Source organism: Heptranchias perlo, chromosome 2 (genome assembly GCF_035084215.1).
Source record: "Heptranchias perlo isolate sHepPer1 chromosome 2, sHepPer1.hap1, whole genome shotgun sequence".
In the NCBI taxonomy this organism is placed as follows: domain Eukaryota; kingdom Metazoa; phylum Chordata; class Chondrichthyes; order Hexanchiformes; family Hexanchidae; genus Heptranchias; species Heptranchias perlo.
In genome coordinates, this window is record NC_090326.1 from 17,130,490 (window position 1) to 17,148,506 (window position 18,017).

Consider the following 18,017-nt stretch of genomic DNA (forward strand, 5'->3'; position numbering starts at 1 on the left):
TATTCCTATTACATTCACCTTTCCTTTGTCACTTGTTTCCGATTCTGTTCATTTGTTTTGTATGTTCCTTTCATTGTAAGAATATAAATAGATCAAACCCATCTACCCACCTTCTTCCCATGACCCTCAATACACTCTGTGGTAAGACATCTATCTGCCTCTTGAATCTACTTGCACTGTTTGTCTCAGAGACCCTGCTAATTATTCCACAACTCAGTTAACCTTTAGGGTGAAATTGTTTCTGCCCAACTTTCCTTTGTACTCCTGACTTCCTATCGTGCTCCTTGGTATTTGCTTGCATCCAGTTGGTCAGCTCCCTTCATAAATCGAGAATATTTCAACTCACCCAAAGAAAACAAGGACAGTTTCCTAACCTTTCCTCTTAAAGTCCTCAAGCCTGGAATCACACTCATTGCTCGCCTCTCCGCCCTCTGAAACTCTCAAGTTTCAACATGACCTTTGAATATGAGGAAATAGCGAGGAAGTGGGACGTAGTACAACGCTGGTCAGCCTTACTGAAAACTAAACTTTTTTTTTTCTTGCTGAAGCACATGTAAAATAAGGGTACGGTAGCATAGTGGTTATGTTACTGGACTAGTAATCTGGAAAAATGAGTTCAAATCCTGCCAAGACAGCTGGGGAATTTAAATCCAGTTAATTAAATAAAATCTGGAATAAAAATCGAGTATCAGTAATGGTGACCATGAAACTACCGGATTGTCGTAAAAACCCATCTGGTTCATTAAAGTCCTTTAGGCAGGGAAAGATGCCTTCCTTACCCGGTCTGGCCTACATGTGACTACAGACCCACAACAATGTGGTTGATTCTTAACTGCCCTCTGAAATGGCCTAGTAATCTCGCTACAAAAAGTCATAATAAAAGCAGACGGACCACCCGGCATCGGACCACTAGGCACCGGACATGACAAAGGCGAAGGCAAACCAAGCCCAGTCGACCCTGCAAAGTCTCCTCACTAACATCTGGGGACTTGTGCCAAAATTGGGAGAGCTGTCCCACAGACTAGTCAAGCAACAGCCTGACATAGCCATACTCACAGAATCATACATTTCAGTCAACATCCCAGACTCCTCCATTACCATCCCTGGGTATGTTCCTGCCCCATCAGCAGGACAGACCCACCAGAGGTGGTGGTACAGTGGTATAGTCAGGAGGGAGTGGCTCTGGGAGTCCTCAACATTGACTCTGGACCCCATGAAATCTCATGGCATCAGGTCAAACATGGGCAAGGAAACCTCCTGCTGATTACAACCTACCGCCCTCCCTCAGCTGATGAATCAGTCCTCCTCCATGTTGAGCACCACTTGGAGGAAGCACTGAGGGTAGCATGGGCACAAAACGTACTCTGGGTGGGGGACTTCAATGTCCATCACCAAGAGTGGCTCAGTAGCAACACTACTGACCGAGCTGGCCGAGTCCTGAAGGACACAGCTGCCAGACTGGGCCTGCGGTGGTGAGAGAACCAACACGAGGGAAAAACCTACTTGATCTCGTCCTCACCAATCTACCTGTCGTAGATGCATCTGTCCATGACAGCATTGGTAGGAGTGACCACCGCACAGTCCTCGTGGAGACGAAGTCCCATCTTCGCACTGAGGACACCATCCAACGTGTTGTGAGGCACTATCACCTTGCTAAATGGGATAGATTCAGAACAGATCTAGCAGCTCAAAACTGGGCATCCATGAGTGTTGTGGGCCATCCGCAGCAGCAGAATTGTATTCCAGCACAATCTGTAACCTCATGGCCTGGCATATTCCTCACTCTACCATTACCAACAAGCCAGGGGAACAACACTGGTTCAATGAGGAGTGTAGAAAAGCATGCCAGGAGCAGCACCAGGCATAAAAATGAGGTGCCAACCTGGTGAAGCTACAACCCAGGACTACAGGCATGCCAAGCAGCAGAAACAGCATACTATAGACAGAGCGAAGCGATTCCACAACCAACAGATCAGATCAAAGCTCTGCAGTCCTGCCACATCCAGTCGTGAATGGTGGTGAACAATTAAGCAACAGGAAGAGGAGGCTCCGTGAATATCCATATCCTCAATGATGGCGGAGTCCAGTACACGAGTGCAAAAGACAAGGCTGAAGCGTTTTCAACCATCTTCAGCCAGAAGTGCCAAGTGGATGATCCATCTCTGCCTCCTCCCAAGATCCCCACCATCACAGAAGCCAGGCTTCAGCCAATTCGATTCACTTCATGTGATATCAAGAAACGCTGAGTGCACTGGATACAGCAAAGGCTATGGGCCCCGACAACATCCCGGCTGTAGTGCTGAAGACTTGTGCTCCAGAACTAGCCGCGCCTCTAGCCAAGTTGTTCTAGGACAGCTACAACACTGGCACCTACCCGACAATGCTGAAAATTGCCCAGGTATGTCCTGTCCACAAAAAGCAGGACAAATCCAATCTGGCCAATTACCGCCCCATCAGGGTAGGTGTCATCGACAGTGTTATCAAGTGGCACTTACTCACCAATAACCTGCTCACCGATGCTCAGTTTGGGTTCCGCCAGGACCACTCGGCTCCAGACCTCATTACAGCCTTGGTCCAAACATGAACAAAAGAGCTGAATTCCAGGAGGTGAGGTGAGAGTGACATCAACGCAGCATTTGACTGAATGTGGCATCAAGGAGCCCTAGTAAAATTGAAGTCAATGGGAATCAGGGGGAAAACTTTCCAGTGGCTGGAGTCATACTTTTTTTTATTTGTTCATGGGATGTGGGCGTCGCTGGCAAGGCCAGCATTTATTGCCCATCCCTAATTGCCCTTGAGAAGGTGGTGGTGAGCCGCCTTCTCGAACCGCTGCAGTCCGTGTGGTGAAGGTTCTCCCACAGTGCTGTTAGGAAGGGAGTTCCAGGATTTTGACCCAGCGACAATGAAGGAATGGCGATATATTTCCAAGTTGGGATGGTGTGTGACTTGGAGGGGAACGTGCAGGTTCCCCTCCAAGTTCCCATGTGCGTGCGGCCCTTGTCCTTCCAGGTGGTAGAGGTCGCGGGTTTAGGAGGTACTGTCGAAGAAGCCTTGGCGAGTTGCTGCAGTGCATCCTGTGGATGGTACACACTGCAGCCACTGTGCGTCGGTGGTGAAGGGAGTGAATGTTTAGGATGGTGGATGGGGTGCCAATCAAGCGGGCTGCTTTGTCCTGGATGGTGTCGAACTTCTTGAGTGTTGTTGGAGCTGCACTCATCCAGGCAGGTGGATAGTATTCCATCACACTCCTGACTTGTGCCTTGTAGATGGTGGAAAGGCTTTGGGGAGTCAGGAGGTGAGTCACTCGCCGCAGAACACCCAGCCTCTGACTTGCTCTTGTAGCCACAGTATTTATATGGGTGGTCCAGTTAAGTTTCTGGTCAATGGTGACGCCCAGGATGTTGATGGTGGGGGATTCGGCGATGGTAATGCCATTGAATGTCAAGGGGAGGTGGTTAGACTCTCTCTTGTTGGAGATAGTCATTACCCGGCACTTGTCTGGCGCAAATGTTACTTGCCACTCATCAGCCCAAGCCTGGATGTTGTCCAGGTCTTGCTGCATGCAGGCACAAACAGTTTCATTATCTGAGGGTTGCAAATGGAACTGAACACTGTGCAATCTTCAGCGAACATCCCCATTTCTGACTTTATGATGGAGGGAAGGTCATTGATGAAGCAGCTGAAGATGGTTGGGCCTCGGACACTGCCCTGAGGAACTCCTGCAGCAATGTCCTGGGGCTGAGATGATTGGCCTCCAACAACCACTACCATCTTCCTTTGTGTTAGGTATGACTCCAGCCACTGGAGAGTTTTCCCCCTAATTCTCATTGACTTCAATTTTACTAGGGCTCGTTGGTGCCACACTCGTTCAATGCTGCTTTGATGTCAAGGACAGTCACTCTCACCTCACCTCTGGAATTCAGCTCTTTTGTCCATGTTTGGACCAAGCCTGTAATGAGGTCTGGAGCTGAGTGGTCCTGGCAGAACCCAAACTGAGCATCGGTGAACAGGTTATTGGTGAGTAAATGCTGCTTGATAGCACTGTCGACGACACCTTCCATCACTTTGCTGGGAAGATGGTAATGGTTTTTGTAGGCCAATCATCTCAGCCCCAGGACATTTCTGCAGGAGTTCCTCAGGGCAGTGTCCTAGGCCCAACCATCTTCAGCTGCTTCATCAATGACCTTCCCTCCATCATAAGGTCAGAAATGGGGATGTTCGCTGATGATTGCGCAGTGTTCAGTTCCATTTGCAACCCCTCAGATAATGAAGCTGTTTGTGCCCGCCTGCAGCAAGGCCTGGACAACATCCAGAATTGGGCTGATAAGTGGCAAGTAACATTCACATCTGACAAGTGCCAGGCAATGACCATCTCCAACAAGAGAAAGTCTAACCACCTTCCCTTGACATTCAATGGCATTACCATCGCCGAATCCCCCACCATCAATATCCTGGGCGTCACCATTGACCAGAAACTTAACTGGACCAGCCATATAAATACTGTGGCTACAAGAGCAGGTCAGAGGCTGGGTATTCTGTGGCAAGTGACTCACCTCGACTCCCCAAAGCCTTTCCACCATCTATGAGGCACAAGTCAGGAGTGTAATGGAATACTCTCCACTTGCCTGGATGAGTGCAGCTCCAACAACACTCAACAAGCTCAACACCATCCAAAACAAAGCAGCCCGCCTGATTGGCACCCCATCCACCACCTTAAACGTTCACTCCCTGCACCACTGGTGCACCGTGGCTGCAGTGTGTAAATCTACTAGATGCAAAGAAGCAACTTGTCAAGGCTTCTTCGACAGCACCTCCCAAACCTGCAACCTCTACCACCTAGAAGGACAAGGGCAGCAGGCACATGGGAACAACACCACCTGCACGTTCCCCTCCAAGTCACACCATCCCGACTTGGAAATATATCGCCGTTCCTTCATCGTCGCTGGATCAAAGTCCTGGAACTCCCTACCTAACAGCGCTGTGTGAGCACCTTCACCACATGGACTGCAGAGGTTCAAGAAGGCGTCTCATCACTTATTACCCATCCCTAATTGCTCTTCTCAAGGGCAATTAGGGATGGGGCAAATAAATGCTGGCCTTGCCAGCGATGCCCACATCCCATGAATGAATAAGAAAAAAATAGCCCAATTAAATTCAACATTCCTGTGTAAGCTCCACTTCAGCATAACAATGATTTCACCAATTAAAAAGCAACCCTCGCCATCAGCACCCATATAAGATGAGCGAGCTGAGAGATAGGGCCTTTAACCCAGGAGAGCCGCAGCTTTAGATGTGCAGGTGGACTCACTTGAATGACTCATTTGCTTGACACCACACTTTGTAACCACTCCCAGCCAGTACATTCATCAGTAAGTCCAGTAGTTTGCTATTTTCACTGCAAAATGGAATAAATTATGGAATTTAATCCCCTAACACCAGCAAGAACCCCAGACAATAAAGAGTTTTACATATTCAGTCACAATAAGCCAATGGGCTTTGACCATCAACATTCACTGCATAAACAAAAATTGAGATGTATGAAATAAGATATAGTTGATGATGATTGTTGTAACTGTCATTTTTAAAAATATGGAGGAGTAACTCTTAAAAGTCATAGAATCATAGAAGTTACAACATGGAAACAGGCCCTTCGGCCCAACATGTCCATGTCGCCCAGTTTATACCACTAAGCTAGTCCCAATTGCCTGCACTTGGCCCATATCCCTCGATACCCATCTTCCCCATGTAACTGTCCAAATGCTTTTTAAAAGACAAAATTGTACCCGCCTCTACTACTGCCTCTGGCAGCTCGTTCCAGACACTCACCACCCTTTGAGTGAAAAAATTGCCCCTCTGGATCCTTTTGTATCTCTCCCCTCTCACCTTAAATCTGTGCCCCCTCGTTATAGACTTCCCTACCTTTGGGAAAAGATTTTGACTATTGACCTTATCTATGCCCCTCATTATTTTATAGACTTCTATAAGATCACCCCTTAACCTCCTACTCTCCAGGGAATAAAGTCCCAGTCTGTCTAACCTCTCCCTGTAAGTCAAACCATCAAGTCCCGGTAGCATCCTAGTAAATCTTTTCTGCACTCTTTCTAGTTTAATAATATCCTTTCTATAATAGGGTGACCAGAACTGTACACAGTACTCCAAGTGTGGCCTCACCAATGCCCTGTACAACTTCAACAAGACATCCCAACTCCTGCATTCAATGTTCTGACCAATGAAACCAAGCATGCTGAATGCCTTCTTCACCACCCTATCCACCTGTGACTCCACTTTCAAGGAGCTATGAATCTGTACTCCTAGATCTCTTTGTTCTATAACTCTCCCCAACGCCCTACCATTAACGGAGTAGGTCCTGGCCCGATTCGATCTACCAAAATGCATCACCTCACATTTATCTAAATTAAACTCCATCTGCCATTCATCGGCCCACTGGCCCAATTTATCAAGATCCCGTTGCAATCCTAGATAACCTTCTTCACTGTCCACAATGCCACCAATCTTGGTGTCATCTGCAAACTTACTAACCATACCTCCTAAATTCTCATCTAAATCATTAATATAAATAACAAATAACAGCGGACCCAGCACCGATCCCTGAGGCACACCGCTGGACACAGGCATCCAGTTTGAAAAACAACCCTCGACAACCACCCTCTGTCTTCTGTCGTCAAGCCAATTTTGTATCCAATTGGCTACCTCACCTTGGATCCCATGAGATTTAACCTTATGTAACAACCTACCATGCGGTACCTTGTCAAATGCTTTGCTGAAGTCCATGTAGACCACGTCTACTGCACAGCCCTCATCTATCTTCTTGGTTACCCCTTCAAAAAACTCAATCAAATTCGTGAGACATGATTTTCCTCTCACAAAACCATGCTGACTGTTCCTAATTAGTCCCTGCCTCTCCAAATGCCTGTAGATTCTGTCCCTCAGAATACCCTCTAACAACTTACCCACTACAGATGTCAGGCTCACTGGTCTGTAGTTCCCAGGCTTTTCCCTGCCGCCCTTCTTAAACAAAGGCACAACATTTGCTACCCTCCAATCTTCAGGCACCTCACCTGTAGCGGTGGATGATTCAAATATCTCTGCTAGGGGACCCGCAATTTCCTCCCTAACCTCCCATAACGTCCTGGGATACATTTCATCAGGTCCCGGAGATTTATCTACCTTGATGCGCGTTAAGACTTCCAGCACCTCCCTCTCTGTAATATGTACACTCCTCAAGACATCACTATTTATTTCCCCAAGTTCCCTAACATCCATGCCTTTCTCAACCGTAAATACCGATGTGAAATATTCATTCAGGATCTCACCCATCTCTTGTGGTTCCGCACATAGATGACCTTGTTGATCCTTAAGAGGCCCTACTCTCTCCCTAGTTACCCTTTTGCCCTTTATGTATTTGTAGAAGCTCTTTGGATTCACCTTTGCCTGATCTGCCAAAGCAATCTCATATCCCCTTTTTGCCCTCCTGATTTCTCTCTTAACTCTACTCCGGCAATCTCTATACTCTTCAAGGGATCCACTTGATCCCAGCTGCCTATGCATGTCATATGCCTCCTTCTTATTTTTGACTAGTGCCTCAATCTCCCGAGTCATCCAAGGTTCCCTACTTCTACCAGCCTTGCCCTTCACTTTATAAGGAATGTGCTTACCCTGAACCCTGGTTAACATACTTTTGAAAGCCTCCCACTTACCAGACGTCCCTTTGCCTGCCAACAGACTCTCCCAATCAACTTCTGAAAGTTCCTGTCTAATACCATCAAAATTGGCCTTTCCCCAATTTAGAATTTTAACTTTTGGGCCAGACCTATCCTTCTCCATAGCTATCTTAAAACTAATGGAATTATGATCACTGGTCCCAAAGTGATCCCTCACTAACACTTCTGTCACCTGCCCTTCCTTATTTCCCAAGAGGAGGTCAAGTTTTGCCCCCTCTCTAGTCGGGCCATCCACATACTGAATGAGAAATTCCTCCTGAATACACTCAACAAATTTCTCTCCATCCAAGCCCCTAATGCTATGGCTGTCCCAGTCAATGTTGGGAAAGTTAAAGTCCCCTACTATTACCACCCTATTTTTCTTGCAGCTGTCTGTAATCTCCTTACATATTTGCTCCTCAATTTCCCGTTGACTATTTGGGGGTCTGTAGTACAATCCTATCAAAGTGATCTCTCCCTTCTTATTTTTCAGTTCTACCCATATGGACTCAGTGGGCGAACCCTCGGATATATCCCCTCTCACTACTGCCGTGATGTTCTCCCTAATCAAGAACGCAACTCCCCCTCCTCTCTTACCTCCTGCTCTATCTTTCCTATAGCATCTGTACCCTGGAACATTGAGCTGCCAGTCCTGCCCCTCCCTTAGCCATGTTTCAGTAATAGCTATAACATCCCAGTCCCATGTACCCATCCATGCCCTGAGTTCATCTGCCTTGCCCATCAGACTTCTTGCATTGAAATAAATGCAGTTTAATCTAGACTTCCCTTGGTCTTTGCCCTGCTTTCTCAGACCATCTGTCCGGTCATGTTCTGTACACTCTCCCTTACTGCCTTTTGTTTCTGTCACCACTTTATTTCCCACTGACTTCCTGCATCGGTTCCCATCCCCCTGCCACATTAGTTTAAACCCTCCCCAACAGCACTGGCAAACACTCCCCCTAGGACATTGGTTCCAGTCCTGCCCAGATGCAGACCGTCCAATTTGTACTGGTCCCACCTCCCCCAGAACCGGTTCCAATGGCCCAGGAATTTGAATCCCTCCAGCTTGCACCATCTCTCAAGCCACGTATTCATCTTAGCTATCCTGTCATTCCTACTCTGACTAACCCGTGGCACTGGTAGCAATCCTGAGATTACTACCTTTGAGGTCCTACTCTTTAGTTTAACTCCTAACTCCCTAAATTCAGCTTGTAGGACCTCATCCTGTTTTTTACCTATATCGTTGGTGCCTATATGCACCACGACAACTGGCTGTTCACCCTCCCCCTCCAGAATGTCCTGCAGCCGCTCCGAGACATCCTTGACCCTTGCACCAGGGAGGCAACATACCATCCTGGAGTCTCGGTTGCGTCCGCAGAAACGCCTGTCTATTCCCCTTACAATCGAGTCCCCTATCACTATAGCTCTGCCACTCTTTTTCCTGCCCTCCTGTGCAGCAGAGCCAGCCACGGTGCCATGAACCTGGCCACTGCCACCTTCCCCTGGTGAGCCATCTCCGCCAACAGTATCCAAAACGGTATACCTGTTTTGGAGGGAGATGACCGCAGGGGACCCCTGCACTGCCTTCCTACTCTTCCTCTGTCTGTTGGTCACCCATTCACTATCTCCCTCAGTAATTTTTATCTGCGGTGTGACCAACTCACTGAACGTGCTATCCACGACTTTCTCAGCATCGCGGATGCTCCAAAGTGAGTCCATCCGCAGCTCCAGAGCCGTCAAGCGGTCAAACAATAGCTGCAGCTGGACACACTTCCCGCAGGTGAAGGAATCAGGGATACAGGAAGGAGCCCTGAATTCCCACATCCCACAAGAGGAACATGACACGGCGCTGGGATCTCCTGCCATGACTTAACCCTTAAATTAGCTTAAGAACAACTACAATGTCAAGAGAAAAAAAAAAGGAAAGAAAAACTACTTACCACTCCCTTTAAGGAGTTTACTCCTTTAAATTGTTCTCAATTTAGAGAATGTTAACTACACTAGGGACCTTGATTCACTAAAAAATAAACGCTACTTCCTATAAGACCTGCAGACCTTCCCTTTCCTTTTACTTCAGTTACTGTCGATAAGGAGAAATACTCACCTGAACCTACTCACCAATCAGGTGCCTCCCCTGTGTCGCGTCCCGATCTGATTCCTGACGTCACTTCGAACTCGGTCGCAGCTCCGCTCGGCTCGGCTCCTGTCAGCTGTTCTCAGCGCTCTGAAATCCCGCCTTTTATGGGACGCTCCCTCCGCTCGGCTCGGCTCCTCTCAGCGCTCTGAAATCCCGCCTTTTATCGGACGCTCCCTCCGCTCGGCTCGGCTCCTGTCAGCTGTTCTCAGCGCTCTGAAATCCCGCCTTTTATCGGACGCTCCCTCCGCTCGGCTCGGCTCCTCTCAGCTGTTCTCAGCGCTCTGAAATCCCGCCTTTTATGGGACGCTCCCTCCGCTCGGCTCGGCTCCTCTCAGCGCTCTGAAATCCCGCCTTTTATCGGACGCTCCCTCCGCTCGGCTCGGCTCCTCTCAGCGCTCTGAAATCCCGCCTTTTATCGGACGCTCCCTCCGCTCGGCTCGGCTCCTCTCAGCGCTCTGAAATCCCGCCTTTTATCGGTCGCAGCTCCGCTCGGCTCGGCTCCTCTCAGCTGTTCTCAGCGCTCTGAAATCCCGCCTTTTATCGGTCGCAGCTCCGCTCGGCTCGGCTCCTCTCAGCGCTCTGAAATCCCGCCTTTTATCGGTCGCAGCTCCGCTCGGCTCGGCTCCTCTCAGCTGTTCTCAGCGCTCTGAAATCCCCTTTTATCGGACGCTCCCTCCGCTCGGCTCGGCTCCTCTCAGCGCTCTGAAATCCCGCCTTTTATCGGACGCTCCCTCCGCTCGGCTCGGCTCCTCTCAGCCTTGGCTCAGTGATAGCATTCTCACCTCTGAGTCAGAAGGCTGTGGGTTCAAGTCCCACTGCAGAGACTTGAGCTCATAATCCAGGCTGACACCGCAGTGCAGTACTGTGAGGAGTGCAGCATTGTCCCAGATGCCATTAAACAGAGGCTCCATCTGCCCTCTTAGGCGGATGTAAAAGATCCCCCGACACTATTTCGAAGAAGAGCAGGGGAGTTCTCCCCGGCGTTCTAGCTAACATTTATCCTTCAACCAACATCACAAAAACAGATTATCTGGTCATTTGTCTCGTTGCTGTTTGTTGGACCTTGCTGTGCACAAATTGGCTGCCACATTTCCCTACATTGTAACAGTGATTACACTTCAAAAGTACTTCATTGGCTACAAAGCACTTTGGGACCTCCTGAGGCCACGAAAGGCACTATATAAATGCACATTTTCTTTTTTTATCTCTTTAAGGTTCATGAGAGCCATAACTTGCCCACTACAATTTATCTATAATTCTAAGCAGAAATGTTGATGTCAAGATCATAGAAAGAAGAAATCTTCATATTAAATAAAAATGAGTAATGCAAGAAAAATAAATTAGCTCCCTTTCACAATTTTAATGGTGAGCTTCAATTTGTACCTGATAAGGAACTTGCTCCCAACTTAATTTTCATCTCATTTAGAATTTCTGTACAATGAAGAGGCTTTTAGTCATGACCCCCTCCTCTCCCAATGGGTTATTGGTAACTGGTTGGTCGAGAAGGGTTAAAGCTTGGACTTTATAGATAACTGCAATTAAATGCAGCAAGTTTGTGGACCTGTGCAACACAGCTCATGAAACAAACAACGTAAACCTCAGCCAGCTCACTCATCCCGAGTCCTTAGTACAGCATAACCAGATCAGGTGACTAACATTAATGGGTTATAAAGGTTCCTCACTTGAAGCTAGTCACAAGGCTATTGAAGTTCTGTACGCATTTCACACAGATCTAACCGGCCATTCCCGTCCCTCCCTCCTTCCTCTCTCTCATCCCCATAAAATCCCTCTAACAGGCACAAAATCTGAACTATCACGCACAAATATTAACAATCACAGGTAGGCTATAACTGATGAATTCGGTGCTTGAAGTTCGAAAGATGCACTGGATTATCAAATCCCTCGAACGGTTGACTTTTCTGGATAGTCGCTTCATGAAAACAATACTGCTCAGTCTATAACTATCTCAATCACTTTTGAGGTTAATGAGAAAGCAACAAAAAAGAGTACCAGGGTATTTCACTATCATAACTGCTGGGTGAAATTGCTTCAATTATTAAACAAATTACAAATACAACACTTTTAAGTATATTTAACAAACTATTACATTCTCGGTCAGTGTGTTTGTTGCTCACCTCAGTCCCCTTTGTACTTGTGTTTCAGGCTTCACTCTGTCCTTAGGTTACGTACATTTCCAATAAATAGAACCAGATCCCAGGGTCTCCACAAACTTAGCAGCAGGAAGATAAAGCGGGGTTTTCACACACACGTAAAATGAATGGGCAAACACTGCCCTATTTATTCGGCTACCTCCGGCAGCGTTGCGCCCTGGATGGTTTAAGACGCGCCGCTCAAGGACGCTGACTATTCCCTCTGCTTCTGGGCAGCGCCTTGTTCCCGAACATGTTGAACTGAACACAGCCACTATGGAAACTGTCAGCTGCTCCTCAACACAGCACCAGGCTCAGCTCCGGGTCCTAATGCTCACCTGGTGTTCACCTGAAAGTAGCTGCGCTGCACACCTATGTGGTGACCCTGAGTCAACAGATCAGAAGCCAACCAAACCAATTTCCATATACCTAGCGCCTTTCACGACCTCAGGACGTCCCAAAGCCTTTCACAGCCAGTGAAGTACTTTTGAAGTGTAGTCATTGTCCTAACGTAGGGAAACCAGGCAGCCAATTTGCACACAGCAAGATCCCACAAACAGCAATGAGATAATGACCAGGTCATCTGTTTTTTTAGGTGTTGTTTGAGGGATAAACGACGACCAGGACACCAGGGAGAATCTCGCTGCTCGTCTTCAAATAACGCTGTGGAATCTTTTACGTCCACCTGAGAGGGTGGACGGGGCCTCGGTTTAACGTCTCATCCGAAAGACGGCACCCTCTGAAAGTGCAGCACTCCCTCAATACTGCACTGGGAGCGTTAGCCTGGATTTTGTGCTCAAGTCTCTGGAGTGGGACTAGAACCCACGACCTTCTGAATCAGAGGCGAGAGTGCTACCCACTGAACCAAGGTAGAAGCAGCATCAAATGTTTTAACTATCGGATTTTACTACATTACTCCAGATTTCTCCAATTCCCTGGAAGGTGTAAAAACCTATATTGTGGCAGTGATCATGAGTTTATATTGGTTGGGTTCTTATCTACCCCTGCTGCTGCAGGTGGCCCAATACACGGGGCATCATCACCAGATGTAGAGCTCAGGTTTTGGCTAAGGTGTTTACACTTTGTGTGTTTAGCACTCAGTTACCCATAGCAGCACAATATATAATGTAATATATAATTATATAGTCCTCAGTAAATCTCTCATCAAGTTGCCCATATGGCATCTGGAATATACTCCCCCTGTGACAATGGTTCACCCATCTATGTAATATAGCAAATTTATTCAAGCAATTAACATGAGTGATACGAACCATTGGAGTTTACAGCATAGAAGGCGGCCATTCGGCCCATTGTCTCTGTGCCAGCTCTTTGCTACGCAATCCAAAACTAATCCCACTCTCTCTCCACAGTACTGTACTTCCCTCCGCTTCAAATCTTTATCTATTTTCCATTAAAAGATGCAATGCTCTATGCCTCAACTATTCCCTGTACCAAAACATTCCACGATTTAACAACTTTCTGCATAAAGAAATTTCTCCTAACCTCTCTCCTCACTTTCTTAGTAACGATTTTAAGTTGATGACCCCTCATCACTGACTCCCCAACCAGAGAAAATAATCTTTTCCTATTCACCCTATCAAAAATCTTCAAAATTTAACGTCTCATCCGAAAGACGGCACCTTGAAAGTGCAGCACTCCCTCAATACTGCACTGGGAGTGTTAGCCTGGATTTTGTGCTCAAGTCTCTGGAGTGGGACTGGAACCCACGACCTTCTGAATCAGAGGCGAGAGTGCTACCCACTGAACCAAGGTAGAAGCAGCACCAAATGTTTAACTATCGGATTTTACTACATTACTCCAGATTTCTCCAATTCCCTGGAAGGTGTAAAAACACCTCCTGAGATGCGTCAGCTCACACTTTTCTTCATCATATTGCACTGCCTGTTCTACTAACCTATCAAAGTCTTCTTGAAATCTTTCACAGTCTTCTTTGCTGTTTGCCTAACTCCCTAATTTTATGTCATCAGCAAATTTCGATATCATGCTTCCTATGCCCAAGTCCAAATTATATATATATATATTAATATATATGCAGAGAACAAAAATGAAGCCATCATTAATCCTGGGGACACCATTTCCAAACTATCTCCAATCCAATCAACAGCCATCCCTAGTTGCACTTGAGAAGGTCATGGTGGGCCTTCTTCTAGAACCTCTGGTAGCAGTCCGATAGAACAGAGTGTCCTGCTAGGCCACTTCAGAGATAATTGTAAACAATTTTACAACACCAAGTTATAGTCCAGCAATTTTATTTTAAATTCACAAGCTTTCGGAGACTTCCTCCTTCCTCAGGCAAATGTTTCAGGATCTCCTTGAAGCCTACGCATTTATACATATAGAACAATACATGGTGTTCACAGACTGCCCCTGCAACTGCCCGTTGCCAAGGCAATCACCGTGTTCAGACAGAGAGGTGTCACCTGCAGAACCCCCGAATACACATTCAACAAAAAAACAAACAGGGAAAAAAAAAGAGAAAAAAAACAGAGAGAGGCAGAAACATCCGGAAGGCATCTCTGCCTTCCGGATGTTTCTGCCTCTCTCTGTTTTTTTTCCCTGTTTTTTTTTCCCTGGTTTTTTTTCCCTGTTTTTTTTTCCCTGTTTTTTTTTCCCTGTTTTTTTTTGTTGAATGTGTATTCGGGGGTTCTGCAGGTGACACCTCTCTGTCTGAACACGGTGATTGCCTTGGCAACGGGCAGTTGCAGGGGCAGTCTGTAAACACCATGTATTGTTCTATATGTATAAATGCGTAGGCTTCAAGGAGATCCTGAAACATTTGCCTGAGGAAGGAGGAAGTCTCCGAAAGCTTGTGAATTTAAAATAAAATTGCTGGACTATAACTTGGTGTTGTAAAATTGTTTACAATTGTCAACCCCAGTCCATCACCGGCATCTCCACATCATGACTTCAGAGATAAGTTAAGAGTCAACCATGTTGGAGTGGGACTGGAGTCACATATAGACCAGACAGGGTAAGGACGGCAGGTTTCCTTCCCTGTAGGACATTAGTGAACCAGATCAGTTTTTTTGACAATCTGACAGCTTCATGGTCACTCTTACTGATAAGAAAGAAAAAGAAAAGGAAAAGAAAGAAAGAAAGAACTTGCATTTATATAGCACCTTTCACGACCTCAGGATGTCCCAAAGTGCTTCACAGCCAATTAAGCACTTTTGAAGTGTAGTCACTGTTGTAATGTAGGGAAATGCGGCAGCCAATTTGCGCACAGCAGATATAAAAGAGAATACAATTGATTAAATGAGAAGCGAATATAAGGTTTAAAAAAAACTATCTGTAACACTTTATTATACATAATCATTGGTTTGAATATTGTTCATTCATAATATTTGTAATTTAATAACTCCTGACACCTTTCTGTGAAATGGAATTAAGCTAAAAATTTTAGACCTATCTCTTTATCCATTGTCTCATATTGCACCATAGCGCTGTTTCATTTTGCACTATACTATGAACAGTTGCCATGGACAAATTTGTATTAAATTACATTTAACTCTACAAAAAGCTCAGGCCATGTGACAGGAGGCAGCTGGGATGCATAATGGAGTGTGCCGTGCGTGCTTGAGTCAGCATACTTATAAAATGTGGCCTGTTTTACATCGGGACATAAGCTATGCGTCAGCAATATTTTTGTTGTTTAAAGGCTTCTGCTGTGTATAAACGGGAACTGTGTGGGTGAAAGTACTTTTTTTTTCTCTGGATCCTGAAAGTGAAGACTTTTTGTAATTGGTTATTGATTCATTTCAGGTGACTTTACACAGATTATGCTGCTAAAAGAACAGGGGAATTGCTGCTGTTTAATTGTGCATTGGTAGTCATCAGCTGCACTTTGTATTGTGAATAATATTTTTTCCTCTGGATGAGTCACAACTTCCTTCAGCAGAACATCAGGAAGACTGAAGCCAGCATTTTAGGCCTTCACCATAAACTCTTATCCCTCCATCTCCCTCCCTAGGCCCACAGTTGAGCCTTAAATCCCACATCTTATCCATAACCCAGACTTTATTTCCACCTCCTCAACCAATCCTCTACTTCAGGGACTCTGCTGCTGCTAAAATCCTTACCCACACTTTTGCTTGCTTGAGACTTGATCATTCCAATGCCCTCTAGCCAGCCCCCCGTCCTCCACCATCCATAAACTCCAATTTGTTCAAAACACAGTTACCTATATTCTGCAACATACTAAGTCCTGCTCACCCAAAACCCCTATTTTTGCTCACCTACACTAACTCCCTGTCCTTCAATGCATTAAATATAAAATCCTTGTCCTTATCTTCAAACCTCTCTATGGCCTCACCCCACCATACCTGTTCGGCCTTATATCCTCTGCCTCTGGCTTTTTGTGCATTCCTCCTCCCTTTTCCTCACCATTGGTGGTAGAGCTGTCAGGTGCTTTGGCCTTACTCTCTGAAACTCCCTCTGTAAACCTCTCCATATCTCTTCCCATCTTCAAAAACCTACTCAAAACCCTTCTTTTCAACCAAGCTCTCGGTCACCATGCTTAATCTCTTTATCCATAGCTCAGCATCTGCACCCCATCTATTTCCATTGTAAAGCATCTTTATGTTAAAGTTGCTATACAAATGCAACATGTTATCGTCGTATGTTAAAAGTCTTGCATCTTCCTGCTGTGCAACACTTACTTGCTGTCACATGTCATTTGGTGATTTTTTTTTTCTGCCACAGTCACACTTTCTCCATCATAATTTCATCATAACATGTTGATTGGCTCAAAGTAAAACAGTAGCAAAGCAGAACTGAAGACGTAGGGTTGTACCAACTAATAGTGAAGAAATTAGCCAGAAAAATGCCAATGAGAAACGACTAAAGAATTAGGAAAACAACTAATCCTGAAGACCAGTCAGAAGAACTTACCAATATATAAAGTAGTTGAATCAAAATGCTTTCTTGAAAAAACTGCCTGTCATTTAACCAGTAACTGAAATTTCTAATGTCCAAAATTAGGCATTAAACAAATAAAAAAAAAAAAAATAAATACTTATTGCGGAATATAGGGACATAAGAACAGGAGTAGACCATTCAGCCCCTCGAGCCTGTTCCGCCATTCAATTAGATCAAGGCTGATCTGTATCCATTTACCCACCATTGATCCAGATCACTTGATACCCTTACCTAATAAAAATTTATCAATTTGTCTTGAAAATTTCAATTGACCCCCAGAATCCATTGCATTTTTAAGGGAGAGAATTACAGATGTCCACTACCCTTTGTTTAAAAAGTGCTTTCTTATTTCATTCCTGAATGGCCTAGCTCTAATTTTAAGTTTGTGCCCCCTTGTTCTTGATTTCCCCCACCAGAGAAAAGAGTTTCTCTGTATCTACCCTACTGAATCTCTTCATTGTTTTAAACACCTCCATTAGATCACCCCAAAATCTTCTATATTCAAGGGAATACAAACCAAGGTTATGCAACCTTTCCTCATAATTTAATCCTTTAAGCCCCAGAACCATTCTGGTAAATCTGCACTGCATCCCCTCCAAGGCCAATATATTCTTCCTGAGGTTCGATGCCCAGAGTGAATGCAATACTCCAAATGGGGTCTGACCAAGGCTCTTTACAACTGAAGCATAACTTCCTCGACTTTGTATTCCAGCCCCCTTGTGACTAAGGCCAACGTTCCATTAGCCTTTTTGTAACTGTGCGCTAGCTTTTAGTGATTAAATTTGCCAATTGAATTGTCTTTTAATATCTTCATCAAAGTTTTGATTTGAAGACCTCGGCTTCTTCCAAAAGCCTGGGCTTGGACTCATGAACCCCTTGGTTCAGTAAATTGAATGTGTAGAAACAGTGGACTGGTGAGTGCAGAAGCAGAAAGCCCAAGCCAGAATTTTTACCCTGCACTGTGACTGTTACCTGAAAGCATATCCCGCAGACTGAGCATGCGCAGTATGCACAATTTCCCAGATGCATTCTGCATCACTTAAGCCAGCCCAACTGCTTAAGTCAAAGTGT

At 45.7% G+C, this 18,017-nt stretch overlaps 1 protein-coding gene across 2 annotated transcripts in view; it reads right to left on the reverse strand.

The window, feature by feature from the left end:
- The window catches only part of zdhhc11 (zinc finger DHHC-type containing 11), a 127,715-nt gene extending 115,417 nt beyond the window's left edge, over positions 1-12,298 (reverse strand). For both annotated transcript variants that reach the window (XM_068000620.1, XM_068000629.1), the window contains exon 1: positions 11,994-12,298. The gene's annotated coding sequence lies outside the window, so the exon portion shown is untranslated. The remainder of the gene's footprint in view (positions 1-11,993) is intronic.
- Positions 12,299-18,017: the final 5,719 nt, after the last annotated feature.